This window comes from Argiope bruennichi, chromosome 10, assembly GCF_947563725.1.
Source record: "Argiope bruennichi chromosome 10, qqArgBrue1.1, whole genome shotgun sequence".
NCBI classification, from domain to species: domain Eukaryota; kingdom Metazoa; phylum Arthropoda; class Arachnida; order Araneae; family Araneidae; genus Argiope; species Argiope bruennichi.
The window spans coordinates 22,015,927-22,039,568 of NC_079160.1; the positions used below are offsets into that span (position 1 = coordinate 22,015,927).

Consider the following 23,642-nt stretch of genomic DNA (forward strand, 5'->3'; position numbering starts at 1 on the left):
GCCTTGTGAGACATCGACTGTACACTGAAGACGAAGAAACTGACATTATTTTATATTTTTCTCTCAAGCCCCGGACTAACATTCGAAAAGTAAGTGAAATAATATAAGTTAAAGCTTTATTTAAGGGCATTTGAGTTTTTTTTTTTTTTTTACTTATATGCTGTCGTATTTTTATCGAAAATTTCCCATTATCAATTTATTTATGTTCCCTATTTTTACCGAAGAGATGGTGTTTTAATTTATCCAAATAATGGCGTAAGTCATTTTTTTTTTCTATTTCATAACTCATTTGGTTTTAAAGATACAGTTATGCAGTTTCTGCTAATGATCTTTTTGGATGGAAAGGAAAAACTTTCTTATTGACCGAATTGTTTTAGAAAGGTCGCATAAAAAAAGTTTAAATTTTGAAAATTAATAGGAATTTTTTTTATTAATTTGATCTTGTTTTGTACCTTATTTTGAAATATTTTGCAATTTGCATCGTCCATTTATCTCTAATGAGTAAAGAGATAAATGGAATGGCTGAAGAGATTGAAACCGTGTTTCAATCCCTTTTGGACACCCTGTATATCCATTTCCCAGTACATCATAGCAAGTTGTTACAAGTTTTCTCTAAACTGAAATGATATTTATGTTTTTGGCAATTCCTTATTTCATCATTACATTGCAATATATAGAAGAAATAAGTCTTTTCTTTTTGCTTTTTTGCAATCAGTCTGTCCAAATAAGCTGAAGTTTATGTAAATATATCCAGAGTCTATCCTCATTTCGTTATATCAAAGTGCGTTCATGTTTTCTTTCTTTTAGAAAGAAATGTGTAAAACGATGAATTTCGGTGACATAATGGCGGAGTATAAAGAAAAATGTCTTTTGCTTTCAGTCCATTTTTTTTTTTTTTTTTTTTTTTGTGGAAATAAGTTGTAACTTGCTTAATTTACTCATATTCATGTCTTATTTCATCATATCCCGATATTTGTATCTTTTCTTTAGGTGAATGAAATTTTTGTAAAGTGGAGTTCAATATGATATACGTCGCGGTATAATATACGAAAAAATGTTCCAGTTTTTATTCTTTTTTTTTTTTTTGTAATCTTTTTTTTAATCTACCGATCCAAGTAGACTAAACCATTACGTTTTAATATGCATATCCCTATTTCCCATTTCATCACTGAGCCACAGTGACCTGGCAGTATTATGCCTCAGTTTTGGAAAGGAAGGTGCAAAGTTCGAAATCAGGTTCTGCGCTTGACGAGGAGCTAACATACGCCGAAACCGTGCTAGTCCACCCTTGGTTGGGTGCAGAAGTTCGGGAAGAGAATGCCAGTGCAGGTGTGATCATTGCTCCAAATTTTGAGGTCTGTCCCAAAAGTCGCACCAGTCTTTCTCTAAAATTAGAGGTTAATAAAATTAAAATGTAGTATAGCCATTTTATCATATGAAGCTTTTTGTAAAATGAAGGGAAATTTCTGAAATAAGCAATTTCGATTGGAAGATGGTGAGATGTATAGAAAATAAAATGTTTCCCTTTCCGTTCTACTTTTGAAATGTGTTTAACATATGCAGAACCATTGCCTATTTCATTTATCAAGCTGTTCTGATGGAGTTTTCTTTTCAATTACAAGGAACAATTTTGAAAATAAATTAAAAATTTTCCTTTAATTTTCTTCTGGTTCCATCTATCCCATAATTTGAAAGTCTTTAATACATCCACAGTCCTCTTGTATTTCATCATATTATGCTGTTCTACATTTCCTTTCAAATAAGTATTCTATGTGTAATCAGAAAGCAAAACATCTACTGAAACCTATGAGAATAGTCACCCTAAAGTTTTTTCACAGTTCTTTACTACTGTCCAAAGGTGTTATCTCAGAAAACACCTTGCATGGCACTGGTGTACAATAGTTACGAAATATTAAAATTTACCATGAATTTAGGATTTTTACTGTATCAAATTTTGAGCCGATTTTAAAGAGGGGTTGACTATCTGTCGGTGTGTATTTTCATAAATATATAAACATGATAACTGAAAAACTCAACGATATAAATAATAGCTGTCTACATTATAGATGCCAAATATGTATATCGAATATTATCCATCTAGCTTTCTTCGGTATGCAGTTATTATGTTAATTTATAATATTCGAACAGACAAACAGACGGACTCCCCCTGAAGGAATTTTCCTCATAATTAGATAGCAATTTACAAATTTGATATAAAGCCAGTATACCAAATTTCATCAATGTAACTCAAAGCGTTTTTAAGTTATCTTTGTCATAGACAGATAGACGTACTGACATTTTCTAAAATTATGTTTCTCGAACTCAAGGAGGTCAAAAACGCGAATTTTCATCAAAATCTCGAATTCGAATTTTTGACGATAACGATACTTTCTCTGTTCTACGTATACGAGAAAGTAAAATAGGTGTTTTATTTTCTAGTGATAATTTGATTTCAGTATTGGGTCCACCTACTCCTGATATTTCTACTCTTGATTTATTCTTTTGCGATTATATAAAGGAAATTATTTCTTTCCGAACCATTTCGTAATACTGAAACCGTGAAAATGAGAATAACAGATAGTATGCGTAGTATTCTGGATCAAATGTTGGACGAACACTGGAAGAAGACCATTTGCACATCCTTCGAAATACAAAATGGGACTCATTGAAATTTAGTAAGGCAATCACTCTTATTATAAGCCTATAACTTTATTTACAATACATAATCATAAACATATATCTAAGTACAACAGTGTTTGTAGAATACATTTTTTTATAACTAGTTTGAAACTTGGGTTAACTCTCAATGCACTTAGTTCTGTAAAGGTCTTTAGATAACGTAAGTTTCAGTTATTCTATTTTCAAGTAAAATCTATAACAAACTGAAATAAAGCATATGATTTGATATGACTACTGGGAAAATTTGCTTCATTATTGAGTACATAAAAAAGATTAAATCTAAAAGTCAATTTCGCCGAAATCTAAAAGTAATTTTATTAAACAATGGCAAAATTTTAAATGTTTTCTAAATACTCAAATATAACGTTTAAAGGGCTGATAATTTGTGAGCCATTCAATCAAATGAAAAAGGAAATATCTCACTAATTTGCATTCAACTTTCAAAACATGCAAGAAAATCATAAGAACAATTTTTTGAAATGTAAATGAAATTTGATTTTAAAATTAATATGTTCAGATACATAATCCTTTTAAAGCAACTAAAAGTCATGATTAGAAAACCCAGAAAATATTCAAAAAGAAAATTGCAAGACTTTAGCGATATCCGAAATTCAGGGACTCTTAGGCAATTGCCCACTTTCCTGGTTCGATAATATGGCGCGCCTAACCCTGCGAATTTTTAAAAAAAGTTGAACATATTTCCTTTGGCTTACAGATTGAGATGGAAAATAACACATTAGTGTTCCACCAGCCAAATTAATCTCTTTCATTTTATCAAAATTTGATCAATTAGCGGTGATAAAATGTTAATTCAATGTGAATGTTTGCAAGGAACAATTAACAAAATTTTCAAAATAAATATGTTTTTATGGTCAAATTTTTATATATAGACAATGGAAATTCATTATTTGTTGAAGTTTGATAAAGTATTCAATGTTCGTTGATAGATGGCAGCACGAGCTATAGCTTATTTCATGTTGCTTTAGTGAAAGGTTTCTTAATAGATGGCAATACCATACTGTTTGATTTTCTAATTTCTTATTTCACTTATACAGCTTTCATTGAAACATTTATTTTTCATTTTTACTTGTTGTGTACTAATCAAATATTTTATTTTTTTTAACATAAAAAGGAAACTTAGCTACATGCAATTAACGATTTCAGGGGGGGGGGGTCAATCGAAAATTAAACTTTTTTTAACCACTAGATGGCAGAACCATACCAAAGGCAAGAAATACTTTTTGCTAAAAATATGTTTTTGTTTTTGAGAGGATTTTTTTCCACCTGCCACTAATAAAGCAATCGCGGGAAAAATGTTTAATAAATTTTTCACTTTCGTGATCATCTTATTTTAGACAAAAAATATTTGGACTCTCTATTTCCGTCAGAAAGTTTTTTGGCAAATCCAGAATACGAAAATAAATCATAAGATGAAAGGAAACAAAATTAATAACAAGCATAAGACAATTCAATTGACAAAATTTTTGACACTTATTGACCAAATTTCAATAAAATCATTGACTTTTTTCCAATTATTGACAAAATTTTAATAAAAACATTGAAACTGAGATTATTTAACCATATTTAGTAGAAAAAATTTTGACAATCTTCAACAGTCAAAAATTTTCTCCATAATAATTCCTCGAGACTTCAAAACTAAAGAAATAATTATCAAATATTTTTAAAGATATTTAAAAAAAATTAAACTTATCACTTTTATTCATTCCGTGTGTATTGAGAAGATATCGATATTTCTTCTATATTTCTTACAAATAATTTAGAATTCCATCATAAAAAAAAAAGTTATAAACGCATCAATTCTAATCCTTTGTGTGATGTGAAACAGCATTGAAATTATCTTCCGTGACATATTAAAAATGCTTAAAATATAGAATTTTATTCCGTGAAATCATAAAAGAAATTATATAATTTTTTTAAAAATTTACCCAACACAAGAATTTAAAAATAACGTATGTATCATTTCAAGTTTTAAAAATTTAATAACTCACAGCCGCACATACAACTTTATGTATACTGTACTAAATTGCTTGAAGATTTATTAACTTTACAAACGAAACTAAAGCAAAAAGGCTTAGAACATAGACGATTTTTACAGTTTATTATTTTTTTATCTTTATAGTTATAGTTTTTAATCTGGATTTTTTTTCATAAGGCATCGCTATGAATTCTTTTTTTTGTTGAAGTAATGGTTAATAATGATAACTATATCGCTAATTTCGGAGAAATTTATAATGGAAACTGCAATATATAATGCCTAACCTTTTAGGAGAGAAATGCATGCAGAGGAAGTGCATAATGTTTGAGCTAATTTTAAGTATGAATGAATCATGGTTCGTAGGTCATTTTGGAAAATGTTGTAGGATTAGCCGGTATCTGAGATGCAAAAGTTAAGAAACCCCGATATAAAAATGTTGAAGTACACTCTAGATATCTTCAACAGAAAAAGCTATCAAAAGAAATGGTGAAATTAATCTCCTCAAGACTTTCTTGTTTGCTTTTGTTGTCTATTTTAAGTTTAACTAATTCATATAAAGAAAACTGAATATGCATTTTAGAGCTATTTTCTTTAATGGGTTAAGTAAAGTAAAAATCATGTTAACCACATGTACGAACCTAAAGTGCCGCATGTAGCTAACAAATCAGTTTGACGATCTCAGTCCTCATGTATCTGTACACCACACATCATTTTGGCTGCAAAATTTAAAATATCGATATTATTCGATGATCATTTTTCTGGAGCTTCGCCAAAGCAGAATCTACAAAATGTTTTTAAGTAATGTTTACTTTCAAAAACACGTCCACATATCTCAGGCACTGTATATGGCCAATGAAGCATAGTTTGCCTGCTCCAGATTAATAGTATCGTCACGCTATAAAGCATCTCAACTTATTGTAAAATTTAAAATTAAATTCTTTCAGATTCAGTTCTCTATCCAAGCTGCCTATACGTATCAAGAAAGTCACGTATAGCTAGCAAATCATAGTTTTACTGATTCAAAATTAGAGTATCTGAATCACAGTTTTGCTGATTTCCAGGTTAACATCTCAACTTACTATAAAATCTACATCTAAATTCTTTTAGATCCAATTTCCTCTTCGAGAGCAAGTTTGTATCCAAAGAACAGCATGTGCCTCACGAATCATAGCTTGCAAATACCAGAAATAGAATATTTTTGAGCGAAACATCATACTGAAATATGTGATCAAATTCCTTCATGTCATTTAGCTCCGGGACATTCAAGAGAATTACTTTAACACCTGCTACCAGTAGCCACCAAAACATCGCACTTCATATACACCCAATTGTCTCAACAACATTATTCCGTGAAACTACGCATGGCGAACACAAACCCTCTAACAACCAGTTTACCTGGAGGAGGGGGGTGAACCATCAATTATTATTATCGCTCTTTATTTCATTCCTCGCAAGGAATAAAAAAAGAAAGAAAAGAAACAGCAGCAGCAACTACAACAGCAAAAATAGATATCCATCCCTGCCATCGAGTGGTGCAAGCTGAGTTCCGAAATTAATCGATCAAATTATAAGACGCGCACACAAAAACAAGAGCCAATTTGTATCGCAGCGAAACAAGTAAATTTATCGGCTTCGATAACCATCGGCCCTATCGGTATAACGATGACCGGCCTCTTCTTGGCTGCGTGTTATTATACAATTTGCGATCGAGCCGTTTTGGAATTAAGGCTGCACCACTTAAGGCTCAAGGTCGTCGTCGAGAAAGACATAAATCCTCTGCCTGACATCTCTGGGAGGGGCAGCCCGGATGGAATTCCTTACAACCGGACTGTAATTATGTGTCTTACAAATCAATTAAGACACTGGCTCGGAGCAGATCAGAATTCTGAAAGTCATTATTATGCGACCCTCCATTAAGCCGAGATTAGATAGAAGCCTATGTATATTTAATGAAGAAATTGATGTTTAAATACACGTAGGCGGTCTTTGGGATAGGCGCCGACTTTTTGTTCCGATGGAACGTAGGCAGGTATGGAGAGGGAAGAATGTTATTTTATGAACAGTTAAGCTTGGGAAGGTGGTACTTAACAAAATCATGGCGGATTTGGTTTTAAATGGCTGGAAAGAATGGCAAAGGGATGTGGAATTCCCTTCCTATCATTCTTATTGTGTAGAATCTATCCTTTTGTTAATTCATTGACCTTTCTTGAGAAAAGAAACAGAGTTGCTATAACAGAATTATTTGGTCAAGAGACATTTAATGACGCCAAAAGATTTCGAAGATGGTTTAAGAATCTGACTGTCACTTTACTTTTTCTATTTAAAAGTTATTGAAAGATAAAGTATGGTAATTGTCAAAAAATCCGAACTTTACCTTTTTGATGAATCTGCACTTTATAGATCCTTCTATAGCCCGAAAAATTCATTTTTGGCAATGTGTCTGTCTGTCTATTTGAAAACACGATTTCTTAAAAACATTGTGAATTAAAATGATGAAAATTATTATATGGCTTTTACATCAAATATGTAGATCATTCACTAATTTTGGATGAAATTCAAACAAGAGAAATCTGTTACTTTGTCCATTTAAATTATAATAATAAAGTGTGTCATTGTAGTAATAAAATATTTAAAAAAATTCAAATCGCTATTACAAGGAAAAGCTACTAAATGACGAGAAATGAAGCGAGGAAAAAAATAACAAAATTGAGTAGCCTCTTCTGTTAGCGCATGGAGTTATAAAAATACGTGAAAATTAACTGTTTTTTCAATACTTTTTGAAATTGTGAAATTTTTCTCTATTTGTTTATTAGAGCATTAGTTATTAAGTATTCTATTTCTTGAGAAATTTGAAAATTCACTTGATCTGAATTGGTTGTGATTCACAATTCTCTCAAAAGTAAACAAAAAAAAATGCATTCATTGTGTCGTTTTTAGTTCCTAATTATCACTGTAACACTTAAGTATCGTATTGAATTGAAATAGTTCGAAATACAGTAAAAAGTAATTTAGGTCTAAAAATATCATTTTCATTTATTCTCTTTGTTTATGGCAATACATCATACAACTAATCCGGAAATCTAGAATATGAGGAGGTATCAATTAAAAACATACATAATTTTGAGCATAAAAATAAAAAGTATATATAATGAATAGTAATATAAAATAGTAATGAAATTATTGCCAATTTATTACTTTTCGATATGATGCCATTCATATTGAGATATTCGTCCCGGCGATGGATCAGTTTAAAAATCCCAGCTGGCAGAACGCCATAGAACTATATGAAGTTGTCATTAGAGTCAATTTCAAATTCGTTGAGGAATCTCTTCATGGGTCCAAACAAATGGAAATTTGAGGGCGCCAAGATCGGGCTGCATGGTGGATGTTCCAACCGAATCCTTGCCCTTATGCTTGAACAGAAGTAAAACAGCACAAAGGAGCTTTGGTAGAAAATAAATCTCGAATCTTTAACTCTTAAATCTGGAAGTAAAGATACAGTCACCAGATAACCAAGGATTACCTCAACATAAAGGGAGCAAAATTATAGACATTCAAAATATGTGACAAAATTCAAAATAAAATCTTTTAAAGTATTATACAATTATAAATTACTTATAACACTTTAAAAAATGTATTCTTATACATACTATCATTTGAAACAAAGATATGTGGGTTAAAAGCCAAAAGTGTGTTTACCAAGGTTTATGACGAAAATTGGACGAAATAATTTTCTTTCATTTTTTAGAAGGGAGGAGGGCTAGATGTAAATAATATAATATAGAAGTAACATTAATATATAATATAATAATAGAAGTATATTAATATATCATTATAATTCTTAATATAGTATATCAGATGATTTGCTCGAAGGGCTTAATATATAGATAAGAAATTTATTATCTAGTTACTGAACTAAGAAAAAAAACGTACTTCTAATCAGTATTTGAATAATGAGATTCGACTGATACAAAAGTACTTTTTAATATTTATTTCATTATGAATTATTAAATGAATGCAAAATATTTTCAAAAGAACGGATAGTTTATTTTATAATTCACGAAATACTGAACGTACTCGGAAGTTATTATACTAAACATAAACAAAAAATATGTTTTAGATTATAATTTATCAGATTTTTCGCAAGAAAATTTTATTAAGATTTAGAATTTGAGAAAAGAGCCTTTCAAGATATTAAACAGCATTAAAATACAATTTATAAAAATTTTGAAAAATCTTCTAACCTCTCCTTTCTCCAAAGAATAAACGCAGGAAAAAATTATTTTACAAACAAAACTGCTCAGAAATTGCGTACAATGAATCCCCCCTAAATATTATTGATCCTCAACAGTTTGTATCGTACAAATAAACGAAAAAAAACTTCAAACAACCACTTGTCAGAACTGGGATTCGAACCTAAGCTCTCTTTCGAGAACCAAAGCTTAAATCTGGCGCCTTAAACCACTCGGCCATTCTGACTACGCTTTGTAAGAAATGCTATCGATTCGATAAATTTTCAGCTATGATTAGAGTGAAAAGATAAACCATATGTACCTGCGATAAAATGAACATATCTCAAATATTGCAGCAGGAACTAATTTATTTGATTTATTCAAGACTTGTTCTCATTATGTCCATAGAACGTATTATGAAAAGAATAATTATTCTTTACTTGAATAAAACAATCATCAATTAAATACTCTAAAAAGTAAGATGAGCTAACTCTTTATGAAATAGTTTCCTCTCGATCTTGTCTAGCTTTAAAAAGTCCTGGCAAAATGCTCTCAGAAGTGGGATTGTAACCCACACTAGCTTTCGAGAACCAGAGCTTAAATCTGGCGCCTTAGACCGCTAGGCAATTCTAACAACGCTTTAACAACCATGCTATCGATTCGAAAGATTTTCATCTATGAATAGAGTAAAAAGACAAGCCATATGTACCTGCGATAAATGAACATATCTCGAATATTGCAGCAGGAACTAGTTTTTTTTTATATATTCAAAACTTGTTCTCCCTATCTCCGTAGAACGTATTATGAAAAGAATAATTATTCTTTACTTGAATAAAACCCTCATGAATTAAGTACTCTTAAAAATATGATAAGATAACTCTCTCTGAAATAAATTACTCTCGTTCTTGTTTAAATTTAAATAGTTCAGACAATTTTTGTCAGAAGTGGGGATCGAACCCACGCTCTCTTTCGAGAACCAGAGCTTAAAACTGGCACCTTAGACCCCTCGGCCATTCTAACGACTCTTTGTCAGCAATGCTATCGATTCGATAAAATTTCAGTTTCGAATAGAATAAAAAGACAAACCGTATGTACCTGCGATAAATGAAAATATCTCGAATGTTGCAGCAGATAAAAATGTACTTGATTTATTCAAGACTTGTACTACCTATCTCAGTAGAACGTCTTATGAAAAGAATAATTATTCTTTACGGGAATAAAACTCTCATCAATTAAATACTCTTAAAAATAAGATGAGAAAACTCTGTATGAAATAGTTTCCTCTCGTTTTTGTAAATATTTAAAAATTTCAGAAAAGGTGTTGTCAGGAGTGGGGTTCGAACCCACGCTCTCTTTCGAGAACCAGAGCTTAAATCTTCAGCCTTAGACCGCTCGGCCATTCTTACGAGGCTTAAACAGCCATGCTATCGATTCGATAAATTTTCATCAATGAATAGAGTAAAAAGACAAACCATATGTACCTGCGATAAATGAACATATCTCGAATATTGCAGCATGAACTAATTTTTTCTCCCTATCTCCGTCGAACGTATTATGAAAAGAAAAATTATTACTTACTTGAATAAAACATTCATAAATTAAATACTCTTAAAAATATGATGAGATAACTCTGTCTGAAATAGTTTCCTCTCGGTTTTGTCAATCTTTAAAAAGTTCAGACAACCTGTTGTCAGAAATGGGGTTTGAAGTCACGCTCCCTTCGAGAACCAGAGCTTAAATCTGGCGCCTTAGACCGCTCGGCCATTCTGACGACGCTTTATCAGCCATGCTATCGATTCGATAAATTTTCAGCAATGAATAGAGTAAAAAGACAAACCATATGTACCTGCGATAAATGAACATATCTCGAATATTGCAGCATGAACTAATTTTTTCTCCCTATCTCCGTCGAGCGTATTATGAAAAGAATAATTATTCTTTACTTGAATAAAACCCTCATAAATTAAATACTCTTAAAAATATGATGAGATAACTCTGTCTGAAATAGTTTCCTCTAGTTTTTGTCAATCTTTAAAAAATTCAGACAACCTGTTATCAGAAGTGGGGTTTGAACCCACGCTCTCTTTTGAGAACCAGAGCTTAAATCTGGCGCCTTAGACCGCTAGGCCTTTCTGACGACGCTTTATCAGCCATGCTATCGATTAAATAAATTTTCAGCAATGAATAGAGTAAAAAGACAAATCATATGTACCTGCGATAAATGAACATATCTCGAATATTGCAGCATGAACTAATTTTTTCTCCCTATCTCCGTCGAACGTATTATGAAAAGAATAATTATTCTTTACTTGAATAAAACCCTCATAAATTAAATACTCTTAAAAATATGATGAGATAACTCTGTCTGAAATAGTTTCCTCTCGGTTTTGTCAATCTTTAAAAAGTTCAGACAACCTGTTGTCAGAAGTGGGGTTTGAACCCACGCTCCCTTCGAGAACCAGAGCTTAAATCTGGCGCCTTAGACCGCTCGGCCATTCTGACGACGCTTTATCAGCCATGCTATCGATTCGATAAATTTTCAGCAATGAATAGAGTAAAAAGTCAAACCATATGTGCCTGCTATAAATGAACATATCTCGAATATTGCAGCATGAACTAATTTTTTCTCCCTATCTCCGTCGAACGTATTATGAAAAGAATAATTATTCTTTACTTGAATAAAACCCTCATAAATTAAATACTCTTAAAAATATGATGAGATAACTCTGTCTGAAATAGTTTCCTCTCGGTTTTGTCAATCTTTAAAAAGTTCAGACAACCTGTTGTCAGAAGTGGGGTTTGAACCCACGCTCCCTTCGAGAACCAGAGCTTAAATCTGGCGCCTTAGACCGCTCGGCCATTCTGACGACGCTTTATCAGCCATGCTATCGATTCGATAAATTTTCAGCAATGAATAGAGTAAAAAGTCAAACCATATGTGCCTGCTATAAATGAACATATCTCGAATATTGAAGCATGAATTAATTTTTTCTCCCTATCTCCGTCGAGCGTATTATGAAAAGAATAATTATTCTTTACTTGAATAAAACCCTCATAAATTAAATACTCTTAAAAATATGATGAGATAACTCTGTCTGAAATAGTTTAATCTAGTTTTTGTCAATCTTTAAAAAGTTCAGACAACCTGTTGTCAGAAGTGGGGTTTGAACCCACGCTCTCTTTTGAGAACCAGAGCTTAAATCTGGCGCCTTAGACCGCTAGGCCATTCTGACGACGCTTTATCAGCCATGCTATCGATTAAATAAATTTTCAGCAATGAATAGAGTAAAAAGACAAACCATATGTACCTGCGATAAATGAACATATCTCGAATATTGCAGCATGAACTAATTTTTTCTCTCTATCTCCGTCGAACGTATTATGAAAAGAATAATTATTCTTTACTTGAATAAAACCCTCATAAATTAAATACTCTTAAAAATATGATGAGATAACTCTGTATGAAATAGTTTCCTCTCGTTTTTGTAAATATTTAAAAATTTCAGAAAAGGTGTTGTCAGGAGCGGGGTTTGAACCCACGCTCTCTTTCGAGAACCAGAGCTTAAATCTGGCGCCTTAGACCGCTAGGCCATTCTGACGAGGCTTAAACAGCCATGCTATCGATTCGATAAATTTTCATCTATGAATAGAGTAAAAAGACAAACCATATGTACCTGCGATATATGAACATATCTCGAATATTGCAGCATGAACTAATTTTTTCTCCCTATCTCCGTCGAACGTATTATGAAAAGAATAATTATTCTTTACTTGAATAAAACCCTCATAAATTAAATACTCTTAAAAATATGATGAGATAACTCAGTCTGAAATAGTTTCCTCTCGTTTTTGTCAATCTTTAAAAAGTTAAGACAACCTGTTGTCAGAAATGGGGTTCGAACCCACGCTCTCTTTCGAGAACCAGAGCTTAAATCTGGCGCCTTAGACCGCTCGGCCATCCTGACGAAGTCTTAACAACCATGCTATCGATTCGATAAATTTTCATCTATGAATAGAGTAAAAAGACAAACCATATGTACCTGCGATAAATGAACATATCTCGAATATTGCAGCATGAACTAATTTTTTCTCCCTATCTCCATCGAACGTATTATGAAAAGAATAATTATCTTTACTTGAATAAAACCCTCATAAATTAAATACTCTTAAAAATATGATGAGATAACTTTGTCTGAAATAGTTTCCTCTCGTTTTTGTCAATCTTTAAAAAGGTCAGCCAACCTGTTGTCGGAAGTGGGGTTCGAAACCACGCTCTCTTTCGAGAACCAGAGCTTAAATCTGGCGCCTTAGACCGCTCGGCCATTCCGACGACGTTTTATCAGCCATGCTATCGATTCGATAAATTTTCAGCAATGAATAGAGTAAAAAGACAAACCATATGTACCTGCGAAAAATGAATATATCTCGAACATTGCAGCATGAACTAATTTTTTCTCCTTATCTCCGTCGAACGTATTATGAAAAGAATAATTATTCTTTACTTGAATAATACCCTCATAAATTAAATACTCTTAAAAATATGATGAAATAACTCTGTCTGAAATAGTTTCCTCTCGTTTTTGTCAATCTTTAAAAAGGTCAGCCAATCTGTTGTCAGAAGTGGGGTTCGAACCCACGCTCTCTTTCGAGAACCAGAGCTTAAATCTGGCGCCTTAGACCGCTCGGCCATTCTGACGACGTTTTACCAGCCATGCTATCGATTCGATAAATTTTCAGCAATGAATAGAGTAAAAAGACAAACCATATGTACCTGCGATAAATGAACATATCTCGAATATTGCAGCATGAACTAATTTTTTCTCCCTATCTCCGTCGAACGTATTATGAAAAGAATAATTATTCTTTATTTGAATAAAACCGTCATAAATTAAATACTCTTAAAAATATGATGAGATAACTCTGTCTGAAATAGTTTCCTCTCGTTTTTGTCAATCTTTAAAAAGTTAAGACAACCTGTTGTCAGAAGTGGGGTTCGAACCCACGCGCTCTTTCGAGAACCAGAGCTTAAATCTGGCGCCTTAGACCGCTCGGCCATTCTGACGACGCTTTAACAGCCATGCTATCGATTCGATAAATTTTCAGCAATGAATAGAGTAAAAAGACAAACCGTATGTACCTGCGATAAATGAACATATCTCGAATATTGCAGCATGAACTAATTATTTCTCCCTATCTCCGTCGAACGTATTATGAAAAGAATAATTATTCTTTACTTGAATAAAACCCTCCTAAATTAAATACTATTAAAAATATGATGAGATAACTCTGTTTGAAATAGTTTCCTCTCGTTTTTGTCAATCTTTAAAAAGTTAAGACAACCTGTTGTCAGAAGTGGGGTTCGAACCCACGCTCTCATTCGAAAACCAGAGCTTAAATCTGGCGCCTTAGACCACTCGGCCATTCTGACGACGTTTTAACAGCCATGCTATCGATTCGATAAATTTTCAGCAATGAATAAAGTAAAAAGACAAACCATATGTACCTGCAATAAATGAACCTATCTCGAATATTGCAGTATGAACTAATTTTTTCTCCCTATCTCCGTCGAACGTATTATGAAAAGAATAATTATTCTTTACTTGAATAAAACATTCATAAGTTAAGTACTCTTAAAAATGTGATGAGATAACTCTGTATGAAATAGTTTAATCTCGTTTTTGTCAATATTTAAAAAGTTAAGACAACCTGTTGTCAGAAATGGGGTTCGAACCCACGCTCTCTTTCGAGAACCAGAGCTTAAATCTGGCGCCTTAGACCGCTCGGCCATCCTGACGAAGTCTTAACAACCATGCTATCGATTCGATAAATTTTCAGCAATGAATAGAGTAAAAAGACAAACCATATGTACCTGCGATAAATGAATATATCTCGAACATTGCAGCATGAAATAATTTTTTCTCCTTATCTCCGTCGAACGTATTATGAAAAGAATAATTATTCTTTACTTGAATAAAACTTTCATAAATTAAATACTCTTAAAAATATGACGAGATAATTCTGTCTGAAATAGTTTCCTCTCGTTTTTGTCAATCTTTAAAAAGTTCAGACAACCTGTTGTCAGAAGTGGGGTTCGAACCCACGCTCTCTTTCGAGAACCAGAGCTTAAATCTGGCGCCTTAGACCGCACGGCCATTCTGACGACGCTTTAACAGACATGCTATCGATTCGATAAATTTTCAGCAATTAATAGAGTAAAAAAACAAACCATATGTACCTGCGATAAATTAACATATCTCTAATATTGCAGCATGAACTAATTTTTTCTACCTATCTCCGTCGAACGTATTATGAAAAGAATAATTATTCTTTACTTGAATAAAACCCTCATAAATTAAATATTCTTAAAAATATGATGAGATAACTCTGTCCGAAATAGTTTCCTCTCGTTTTTGTCAATCTTTAAAAAGTTCAGACATCCTGTTTTCAGAAGTCGGGTTCGAACCCACGCTCTCTTTCGAGAACCACAGCTTAAGTCTGGTGCCTTAGACCGCTCAGCCATACTGACGACACTTTATAAGCCATGCTATCGATTCGATAAATTTTCAGCAATGAATAGAGTAAAAAGACAAACCATATGTACCTGCGATAAATGAACATATCTCGAATATTGCGGCATGAACTAATTTTTTCTCCCTATCTCCGTCGAACGTATTATGAAAAGAATAATTATTCTTTACTTGAATAAAACATTCATAAATTAAATACTCTTAAAAATATGATGAGATAACTCTGTCTGAAATAGTTTCCTCTCGTTTTTGTCAATATTTAAAAAGTTAAGACAACCTGTTGTCAGAAATGGGGTTCGAGCCCACGCTCTCTTTCGAGAACCAGAGCTTAAATCTGGCGCCTTAGACCGCTCGGCCATCCTGACGAAGTCTTAACAACCATGCTATCGATTCGATAAATTTTCAGCAATGAATAGAGTAAAAAGACAAACCATATGTACCTGCGATAAATGAATATATCTCGAACATTGCAGCATGAAATAATTTTTTCTCCTTATCTCCGTCGAACGTATTATGAAAAGAATAATTATTCTTTACTTGAATAATACCCTCATAAATTAAATACTCTTAAAAATATGATGAAATAACTCTGTCTGAAATAGTTTCCTCTCGTTTTTGTCAATCTTTAAAAAGTTAAGACAACCTGTTGTCAGAAGTGGGGTTCGAACCCACGCGCTCTTTCGAGAACCAGAGCTTAAATCTGGCGCCTTAGACCGCTCGGCCATTCCGACGACGTTTTATCAGCCATGCTATCGATTCGATAAATTTTCATCTATGAATAGAGTAAAAAGACAAACCATATGTACCTGCGATAAATGAACATATCTCGAATATTGCAGCATGAACTAATTTTTTCTCCTTATCTCCGTCGAACGTATTATGAAAAGAATAATTATTCTTTACTTGAATAAAACCCTCATAAATTAAATACTCTTAAAAATATGATGAGATAACTCTGTCTGAAATAGTTTCCTCTCGTTTTTGTCAATCTTTAAAAAGTTAAGACAACCTGTTGTCAGAAGTGGGGTTCGAACCCACGCTCTCATTCGAGAACCAGAGCTTAAATCTGGCGCCTTAGAACCGCTCGCCCATTCTGACGACGTTTTAACAGCCATGCTATCGATTCGATAAATTTTCAGCAATGAATAAAGTAAAAAGACAAACCATATGTACCTGCAATAAATGAACCTATCTCGAATATTGCAGTATGAACTAATTTTTTCTCCCTATCTCCGTCGAACGTATTATGAAAAGAATAATTATTCTTTACTTGAATAAAACATTCATAAGTTAAATACTCTTAAAAATGTGATGAGATAACTCTGTCTGAAATAGTTTAATCTCGTTTTTCTCAATGTTTAAAATGTTAAGACAACCTGTTGTCAGAAGTGGGGTTCGAAACCACGCTCTCATTCGAGAACCAGAGCTTAAATCTGGCGCCTTAGACCGCTCGGCCATTCTGACGCTGGTTTCTCAGCCATGCTATCGATTCGATAAATTTTCAGCAATGAATAGAGTAAAAAGACAAACCATATGTACCTGCGATAAATGAACATATCTCGAATATTGCAGCATGAACTAATTTTTTCTCCCTATCTCCGTCGAACGTATTATGAAAAGAATAATTATTCTTTACTTGAATAAAACTTTCATAAATTAAATACTCTTAAAAATATGACGAGATAACTCTGTCTGAAATAGTTTCCTCTCGTTTTTGTCAATCTTTAAAAAGTTCAGACAACCTGTTGTCAGAAGTGGGGTTCGAACCCACGCTCTCTTTCGAGAACCAGAGCTTAAATCTGGCGCCTTAGACCGCTCGGCCATTCTGACGACGCTTTAACAGACATGCTATCGATTCGATAAATTTTCAGCAATTAATAGAGTAAAAAAACAAACCATATGTACCTGCGATAAATTAACATATCTCTAATATTGCAGCATGAACTAATTTTTTCTACCTATCTCCGTCGAACGTATTATGAAAAGAATAATTATTCTTTACTTGAATAAAACCCTCATAAATTAAATATTCTTAAAAATATGATGAGATAACTCTGTCCGAAATAGTTTCCTCTCGTTTTTGTATATCTTTAAAAAGTTCAGACAACCTGTTTTCAGAAGTCGGGTTCGAACCCACGCTCTCTTTCGAGAACCACAGCTTAAGTCTGGCGCCTTAGACCGCTCAGCCATACTGACGACCCTTTATAAGCCATGCTATCGATTCGATAAATTTTCAGCAATGAATAGAGTAAAAAGGCAAACCATATGTACCTGCGATAAATGAACATATCTCGAATATTGCAGCATGAACTAATTTTTTCTCCCTATCTCCGTCGAACGTATTATGAAAAGAATAATTATTCTTTACTTGAATAAAACATTCATAAATTAAATACTCTTAAAAATATGATGAGATAACTCTGTCTGAAATAGTTTCCTCTCGTTTTTGTCAATCTTTAAAAAGTTAAGACAACCTGTTGTCAGAAATGGGGTTCGAACCCACGCTCTCTTTCGAGAACCAGAGCTTAAATCTGGCGCCTTAGACCGCTCGGCCATCCTGACGAAGTCTTAACAACCATGCTATCGATTCGATAAATTTTCATCTATGAATAGAGTAAAAAGACAAACCATATGTACCTGCGATAAATGAACATATCTCGAATATTGCAGCATGAACTAATTTTTTCTCCCTATCTCCATCGAACGTATTATGAAAAGAATAATTATTATTTACTTGAATAAAACCCTCATAAATTAAATACTCTTAAAAATATGATGAAATAACTCTGTCTGAAATAGTTTCCTCTCGTTTTTGTCAATCTTTAAAAAGGTCAGCCAATCTGTTGTCAGAAGTGGGGTTCGAACCCACGCTCTCTTTCGAGAACCAGAGCTTAAATCTGGCGGCTTAGACCGCTCGGCCATTCTGACGACGTTTTATCAGCCATGCTATCGATTCGATAAATTTTGAGCAATGAATAGAGTAAAAAGACAAACCATATGTACCTGCGATAAATGAACATATCTCGAATATTGCAGCATGAACTAATTTTTTCTCCCTATCTCCGTCGAACGTATTATGAAAAGAATAATTATTCTTTATTTGAATAAAACCGTCATAAATTAAATACTCTTAAAAATATGATGAGATAACTCTGTCTGAAATAGTTTAATCTCGTTTTTGTCAATCTTTAAAAAGTTAAGACAACCTGTTGTCAGAAGTGGGGTTCGAACCCACGCGCTCTTTCGAGAACCAGAGCTTAAATCTGGCGCCTTAGACCGCTCGGCCATTCTGACGACGTTTTATCAGCCATGCTATCGATTCGATAAATTTTCATCTATGAATAGAGTAAAAAGACAAACCATATGTACCTGCGATAAATGAACATATCTCGAATATTGCAGCATGAACTAATTTTTTCTCCTTATCTCCGTCGAACGTATTATGAAAAGAATAATTATTCTTTACTTGAATAAAACCCTCATAAATTAAATACTCTTAAAAATATGATGAGATAACTCTGTCTGAAATAATTTCCTCTCGTTTTTGTCAATCTTTAAAAAGGTCAGCCAACCTGTTGTCAGAAGTGGGGTTCGAGCACACGCTCTCTTTCGAGAACCAGAGCTTAAATTTGGCGCCTTAGACCGCTCGGCCATTCTGACGACGCTTTAACAGCCATGCTATCGATTCGATAAATTTTCAGCAATGAATAGAGTAAAAAGACAAACCATATGTACCTGCGATAAATGAACATATCTCGAATATTGCTGCATGAACTAATTATTTCTCCCTATCTCCGTCGAACGTATTATGAAAAGAATAATTATTCTTTACTTGAATAAAACCCTCATAAATTAAATACTCTTAAAAATATGATGAGATAACTCTGTTTGAAATAGTTTCCTCTCGTTTTTGTCAATCTTTAAAAAGTTAAGACAACCTGTTGTCAGAAGTGGGGTTCGAACCCACGCTCTCATTCGAGAACCAGAGCTTAAATCTGGCGCCTTAGACCGCTCGGCCATTCTGACGACGTTTTAACAGCCATGCTATCGATTCGATAAATTTTCAGCAATGAATAAAGTAAAAAGACAAACCATATGTACCTGCAATAAATGAACCTATCTCGAATATTGCAGTATGAACTAATTTTTTCTCCCTATCTCCGTCGAACGTATTATGAAAAGAATAATTATTCTTTACTTGAATAAAACATTCATAAGTTAAATACTTTTAAAAATGTGATGAGATAACTCTGTCTGAAATAGTTTAATCTCGTTTTTGTCAATCTTTAAAATGTTAAGACAACCTGTTGTCAGAAGTGGGGTTCGAACCCACGCTCTCATTCGAGAACCAGAGCTTAAATCTGGCGCCTTAGACCGCTCGGCCATTCTGACGCTGGTTTCTCAGCCATGCTATCGATTCGATAAATTTTCAGCAATGAATAGAGTAAAAAGACAAACCATATGTACCTGCGATAAATGAACATATCTCGAATATTGCAGCATGAACTAATTTTTTCTCCCTATCTCCGTCGAACGTATTATGAAAAGAATAATTATTCTTTACTTGAACAAAACATTCATAAGTTAAATACTCTTAAAAATGTGATGAGATAACTCTGTCTGAAATAGTTTAATCTCGTTTTTGTCAATCTTTAAAATGTTAAGACAACCTGTTGTCAGAAGTGGGGTTCGAACCCACGCTTTCATTCGAGAACCAGAGCTTAAATCTGGCGCCTTAGACCGCTCGGCCATTCTGACGCTGGTTTCTCAGACATGCTATCGATTCGATAAATTTTCAGCAATTAATAGAGTAAAAAAACAAACCATATGTACCTGCGATAAATTAACATATCTCTAATATTGCAGCATGAACTAATTTTTTCTACCTATCTCCGTCGAACGTATTATGAAAAGAATAATTATTCTTTACTTGAATAAAACCCTCATAAATTAAATATTCTTAAAAATATGATGAGATAACTCTGTCCGAAATAGTTTCCTCTCGTTTTTGTCAATCTTTAAAAAGTTCAGACAACCTGTTTTCAGAAGTCGGGTTCGAACCCACGCTCTCTTTCGAGAACCACAGCTTAAGTCTGGCGCCTTAGACCGCTCAGCCATACTGACGACACTTTATAAGCCATGCTATCGATTCGATAAATTTTCAGCAATGAATAGAGTAAAAAGACAAACCATATGTACCTGCGATAAATGAACATATCTCGAATATTGCAGCATGAACTAATTTTTTCTCCCTATCTCCGTCGAACGTATTATGAAAAGAATAATTATTCTTTACTTGAATAAAACATTCATAAATTAAATACTCTTAAAAATATGATGAGATAACTCTGTCTGAAACAGTTTAATCTCGTTTTTGTCAATCTTTAAAAAGTTAAGACAACCTGTTGTCAGAAATGGGGTTCGAACTCACGCTCTCTTTCGAGAACCAGAGCTTAAATCTGGCGCCTTAGACCGCTCGGCCATCCTGACGAAGTCTTAACAACCATGCTATCGATTCGATAAATTTTGAGCAATGAATAGAGTAAAAAGACAAACCATATGTACCTGCGATAAATGAACATATCTCGAATATTGCAGCATGAACTAATTTTTTCTCCCTATCTCCGTCGAACGTATTATGAAAAGAATAATTATTCTTTATTTGAATAAAACCGTCATAAATTAAATACTCTTAAAAATATGATGAGATAACTCTGTCTGAAATAGTTTCCTCTCGTTTTTGTCAATCTTTAAAAAGTTAAGACAACCTGTTGTCAGAAGTGGGGTTCGAACCCACGCGCTCTTTCGAGAACCAGAGCTTAAATCTGGCGCCTTAGACCGCTCGGCCATTCTGACGACGTTTTATCAGCCATGCTATCGATTCGATAAATTTTCATCTATGAATAGAGTAAAAAGACAAACCATATGTACCTGCGATAAATGAACATATCTCGAATATTGCAGCATGAACTAATTTTTTCTCCTTATCTCCGTCGAACGTATTATGAAAAGAATAATTATTCTTTACTTGAATAAAACCCTCATAAATTAAATACTCTTAAAAATATGATGAGATAACTCTGTCTGAAATAATTTCCTCTCGTTTTTGTCAATCTTTAAAAAGGTCAGCCAACCTGTTGTCAGAAGTGGGGTTCGAACACACGCTCTCTTTCGAGAACCAGAGCTTAAATCTGGCGCCTTAGACCGCTCGGCCATTCTGACGACGCTTTAACAGCCATGCTATCGATTCGATAAATTTTCAGCAATGAATAGAGTAAAAAGACAAACCATATGTACCTGCGATAAATGAACATATCTCGAATATTGCAGCATGAACTAATTATTTCTCCCTATCTCCGTCGAACGTATTATGAAAAGAATAATTATTCTTTACTTGAATAAAACCCTCATAAATTAAATACTCTTAAAAATATGATGAGATAACTCTGTTTGAAATAGTTTCCTCTCGTTTTTGTCAATCTTTAAAAAGTTAAGACAACCTGTTGTCAGAAGTGGGGTTCGAACCCACGCTCTCATTCGAGAACCAGAGCTTAAATCTGGCGCCTTAGACCGCTCGGCCATTCTGACGCTGGTTTCTCAGACATGCTATCGATTCGATAAATTTTCAGCAATTAATAGAGTAAAAAAACAAACCATATGTACCTGCGATAAATTAACATATCTCTAATATTGCAGCATGAACTAATTTTTTCTACCTATCTCCATCGAACGTATTATGAAAAGAATAATTATTCTTTACTTGAATAAAACCCTCATAAATTAAATATTCTTAAAAATATGATGAGATAACTCTGTCCGAAATAGTTTCCTCTCGTTTTTGTCAATCTTTAAAAAGTTCAGACAACCTGTTTTCAGAAGTCGGGTTCGAACCCACGCTCTCTTTCGAGAACCACAGCTTAAGTCTGGCGCCTTAGACCGCTCAGCCATACTGACGACACTTTATAAGCCATGCTATCGATTCGATAAATTTTCAGCAATGAATAGAGTAAAAAGACAAACCATATGTACCTGCGATAAATGAACATATCTCGAATATTGCAGCATGAACTAATTTTTTCTCCCTATCTCCGTCGAACGTATTATGAAAAGAATAATTATTCTTTACTTGAATAAAACATTCATAAATTAAATACTCTTAAAAATATGATGAGATAACTCTGTCTGAAATAGTTTAATCTCGTTTTTGTCAATCTTTAAAATGTTAAGACAACCTGTTGTCAGAAGTGGGGCTCGAACCCACGCTCTCGTTCGAGAACCAGAGCTTAAATCTGGCGCCTTAGACCGCTTGGCCATTCCGACGACGTTTTATCAGCCATGCTATCGATTCGATAAATTTTCAGCAATGAATAGAGTAAAAAGACAAACCATATGTACCTGCGATAAATGAATATATCTCGAACATTGCAGCATGAACTAATTTTTTCTCCTTATCTCCGTCGAACGTATTATGAAAAGAATAATTATTCTTTACTTGAATAATACCCTCATAAATTAAATACTCTTTAAAATATGATGAAATAACTCTGTCTGAAATAGTTTCCTCTCGTTTTTGTCAATCTTTAAAAAGGTCAGCCAATCTGTTGTCAGAAGTGGGGTTCGAACCCACGCTCTCTTTCGAGAACCAGAGCTTAAATCTGGCGCCTTAGACCACTCGGCCATTCTGACGACGTTTTATCAGCCATGCTATCGATTCGATAAATTTTCAGCAATGAATAGAGTAAAAAGACAAACCATATGTACCTGCGATAAATGAACATATCTCGAATATTGCAGCATGAACTAATTTTTTCTCCCTATCTCCGTCGAACGTATTATGAAAAGAATAATTATTCTTTATTTGAATAAAACCGTCATAAATTAAATACTCTTAAAAATATGATGAGATAACTCTGTCTGAAATAGTTTCCTCTCGTTTTTGTCAATCTTTAAAAAGTTAAGACAACCTGTTGTCAGAAGTGGGGTTCGAACCCACGCTCTCATTCGAGAACCAGAGCTTAAATCTGGCGCCTTAGACCGCTCGGCCATTCTGACGCTGGTTTCTCAGACATGCTATCGATTCGATAAATTTTCAGCAATTAATAGAGTAAAAAAACAAACCATATGTACCTGCGATAAATTAACATATCTCTAATATTGCAGCATGAACTAATTTTTTCTACCTATCTCCGTCGAACGTATTATGAAAAG

At 33.4% G+C, this 23,642-nt stretch overlaps 32 non-coding genes across 32 annotated transcripts; all 32 read right to left on the reverse strand.

Annotated features, from left to right (window-relative positions):
* Positions 1–9,070: 9,070 nt before the first annotated feature.
* Positions 9,071–9,154, reverse strand: Trnal-uaa (transfer RNA leucine (anticodon UAA)). Its single transcript has one exon. It is a non-coding gene; the product is annotated as a tRNA-Leu (tRNA).
* Positions 9,155–9,843: 689 nt separating this feature from the next.
* On the reverse strand, positions 9,844–9,927 carry Trnal-uaa (transfer RNA leucine (anticodon UAA)). Its single transcript has one exon. It is a non-coding gene; the product is annotated as a tRNA-Leu (tRNA).
* Positions 9,928–10,960: 1,033 nt separating this feature from the next.
* Trnal-uaa (transfer RNA leucine (anticodon UAA)) lies at positions 10,961–11,044 on the reverse strand. Its single transcript has one exon. It is a non-coding gene; the product is annotated as a tRNA-Leu (tRNA).
* Positions 11,045–11,326: 282 nt separating this feature from the next.
* Trnal-uaa (transfer RNA leucine (anticodon UAA)) lies at positions 11,327–11,409 on the reverse strand. Its single transcript has one exon. It is a non-coding gene; the product is annotated as a tRNA-Leu (tRNA).
* A 282-nt stretch (positions 11,410–11,691) lies between these two features.
* Positions 11,692–11,774, reverse strand: Trnal-uaa (transfer RNA leucine (anticodon UAA)). The gene has a single exon. It is a non-coding gene; the product is annotated as a tRNA-Leu (tRNA).
* A 282-nt stretch (positions 11,775–12,056) lies between these two features.
* On the reverse strand, positions 12,057–12,140 carry Trnal-uaa (transfer RNA leucine (anticodon UAA)). Its single transcript has one exon. It is a non-coding gene; the product is annotated as a tRNA-Leu (tRNA).
* A 282-nt stretch (positions 12,141–12,422) lies between these two features.
* On the reverse strand, positions 12,423–12,506 carry Trnal-uaa (transfer RNA leucine (anticodon UAA)). Its single transcript has one exon. It is a non-coding gene; the product is annotated as a tRNA-Leu (tRNA).
* Positions 12,507–12,788: 282 nt separating this feature from the next.
* Trnal-uaa (transfer RNA leucine (anticodon UAA)) lies at positions 12,789–12,872 on the reverse strand. Its single transcript has one exon. It is a non-coding gene; the product is annotated as a tRNA-Leu (tRNA).
* A 281-nt stretch (positions 12,873–13,153) lies between these two features.
* Positions 13,154–13,237, reverse strand: Trnal-uaa (transfer RNA leucine (anticodon UAA)). Its single transcript has one exon. It is a non-coding gene; the product is annotated as a tRNA-Leu (tRNA).
* Positions 13,238–13,519: 282 nt separating this feature from the next.
* On the reverse strand, positions 13,520–13,603 carry Trnal-uaa (transfer RNA leucine (anticodon UAA)). The gene has a single exon. It is a non-coding gene; the product is annotated as a tRNA-Leu (tRNA).
* A 282-nt stretch (positions 13,604–13,885) lies between these two features.
* Positions 13,886–13,969, reverse strand: Trnal-uaa (transfer RNA leucine (anticodon UAA)). Its single transcript has one exon. It is a non-coding gene; the product is annotated as a tRNA-Leu (tRNA).
* Positions 13,970–14,251: 282 nt separating this feature from the next.
* Positions 14,252–14,335, reverse strand: Trnal-uaa (transfer RNA leucine (anticodon UAA)). The gene has a single exon. It is a non-coding gene; the product is annotated as a tRNA-Leu (tRNA).
* Positions 14,336–14,617: 282 nt separating this feature from the next.
* Positions 14,618–14,701, reverse strand: Trnal-uaa (transfer RNA leucine (anticodon UAA)). Its single transcript has one exon. It is a non-coding gene; the product is annotated as a tRNA-Leu (tRNA).
* A 282-nt stretch (positions 14,702–14,983) lies between these two features.
* On the reverse strand, positions 14,984–15,067 carry Trnal-uaa (transfer RNA leucine (anticodon UAA)). The gene has a single exon. It is a non-coding gene; the product is annotated as a tRNA-Leu (tRNA).
* Positions 15,068–15,715: 648 nt separating this feature from the next.
* Trnal-uaa (transfer RNA leucine (anticodon UAA)) lies at positions 15,716–15,799 on the reverse strand. The gene has a single exon. It is a non-coding gene; the product is annotated as a tRNA-Leu (tRNA).
* A 282-nt stretch (positions 15,800–16,081) lies between these two features.
* Trnal-uaa (transfer RNA leucine (anticodon UAA)) lies at positions 16,082–16,165 on the reverse strand. Its single transcript has one exon. It is a non-coding gene; the product is annotated as a tRNA-Leu (tRNA).
* A 282-nt stretch (positions 16,166–16,447) lies between these two features.
* On the reverse strand, positions 16,448–16,532 carry Trnal-uaa (transfer RNA leucine (anticodon UAA)). The gene has a single exon. It is a non-coding gene; the product is annotated as a tRNA-Leu (tRNA).
* A 282-nt stretch (positions 16,533–16,814) lies between these two features.
* On the reverse strand, positions 16,815–16,898 carry Trnal-uaa (transfer RNA leucine (anticodon UAA)). Its single transcript has one exon. It is a non-coding gene; the product is annotated as a tRNA-Leu (tRNA).
* Positions 16,899–17,180: 282 nt separating this feature from the next.
* On the reverse strand, positions 17,181–17,264 carry Trnal-uaa (transfer RNA leucine (anticodon UAA)). Its single transcript has one exon. It is a non-coding gene; the product is annotated as a tRNA-Leu (tRNA).
* A 648-nt stretch (positions 17,265–17,912) lies between these two features.
* On the reverse strand, positions 17,913–17,996 carry Trnal-uaa (transfer RNA leucine (anticodon UAA)). The gene has a single exon. It is a non-coding gene; the product is annotated as a tRNA-Leu (tRNA).
* A 282-nt stretch (positions 17,997–18,278) lies between these two features.
* Positions 18,279–18,362, reverse strand: Trnal-uaa (transfer RNA leucine (anticodon UAA)). Its single transcript has one exon. It is a non-coding gene; the product is annotated as a tRNA-Leu (tRNA).
* Positions 18,363–18,644: 282 nt separating this feature from the next.
* Trnal-uaa (transfer RNA leucine (anticodon UAA)) lies at positions 18,645–18,728 on the reverse strand. The gene has a single exon. It is a non-coding gene; the product is annotated as a tRNA-Leu (tRNA).
* Positions 18,729–19,376: 648 nt separating this feature from the next.
* On the reverse strand, positions 19,377–19,460 carry Trnal-uaa (transfer RNA leucine (anticodon UAA)). The gene has a single exon. It is a non-coding gene; the product is annotated as a tRNA-Leu (tRNA).
* Positions 19,461–19,742: 282 nt separating this feature from the next.
* Positions 19,743–19,826, reverse strand: Trnal-uaa (transfer RNA leucine (anticodon UAA)). The gene has a single exon. It is a non-coding gene; the product is annotated as a tRNA-Leu (tRNA).
* Positions 19,827–20,108: 282 nt separating this feature from the next.
* On the reverse strand, positions 20,109–20,192 carry Trnal-uaa (transfer RNA leucine (anticodon UAA)). Its single transcript has one exon. It is a non-coding gene; the product is annotated as a tRNA-Leu (tRNA).
* Positions 20,193–20,840: 648 nt separating this feature from the next.
* Positions 20,841–20,924, reverse strand: Trnal-uaa (transfer RNA leucine (anticodon UAA)). Its single transcript has one exon. It is a non-coding gene; the product is annotated as a tRNA-Leu (tRNA).
* A 282-nt stretch (positions 20,925–21,206) lies between these two features.
* Trnal-uaa (transfer RNA leucine (anticodon UAA)) lies at positions 21,207–21,290 on the reverse strand. The gene has a single exon. It is a non-coding gene; the product is annotated as a tRNA-Leu (tRNA).
* Positions 21,291–21,572: 282 nt separating this feature from the next.
* Positions 21,573–21,656, reverse strand: Trnal-uaa (transfer RNA leucine (anticodon UAA)). Its single transcript has one exon. It is a non-coding gene; the product is annotated as a tRNA-Leu (tRNA).
* A 282-nt stretch (positions 21,657–21,938) lies between these two features.
* On the reverse strand, positions 21,939–22,022 carry Trnal-uaa (transfer RNA leucine (anticodon UAA)). Its single transcript has one exon. It is a non-coding gene; the product is annotated as a tRNA-Leu (tRNA).
* Positions 22,023–22,670: 648 nt separating this feature from the next.
* Trnal-uaa (transfer RNA leucine (anticodon UAA)) lies at positions 22,671–22,754 on the reverse strand. The gene has a single exon. It is a non-coding gene; the product is annotated as a tRNA-Leu (tRNA).
* Positions 22,755–23,036: 282 nt separating this feature from the next.
* Trnal-uaa (transfer RNA leucine (anticodon UAA)) lies at positions 23,037–23,120 on the reverse strand. The gene has a single exon. It is a non-coding gene; the product is annotated as a tRNA-Leu (tRNA).
* Positions 23,121–23,402: 282 nt separating this feature from the next.
* On the reverse strand, positions 23,403–23,486 carry Trnal-uaa (transfer RNA leucine (anticodon UAA)). The gene has a single exon. It is a non-coding gene; the product is annotated as a tRNA-Leu (tRNA).
* Between the last annotated feature and the right edge of the window lie 156 nt (positions 23,487–23,642).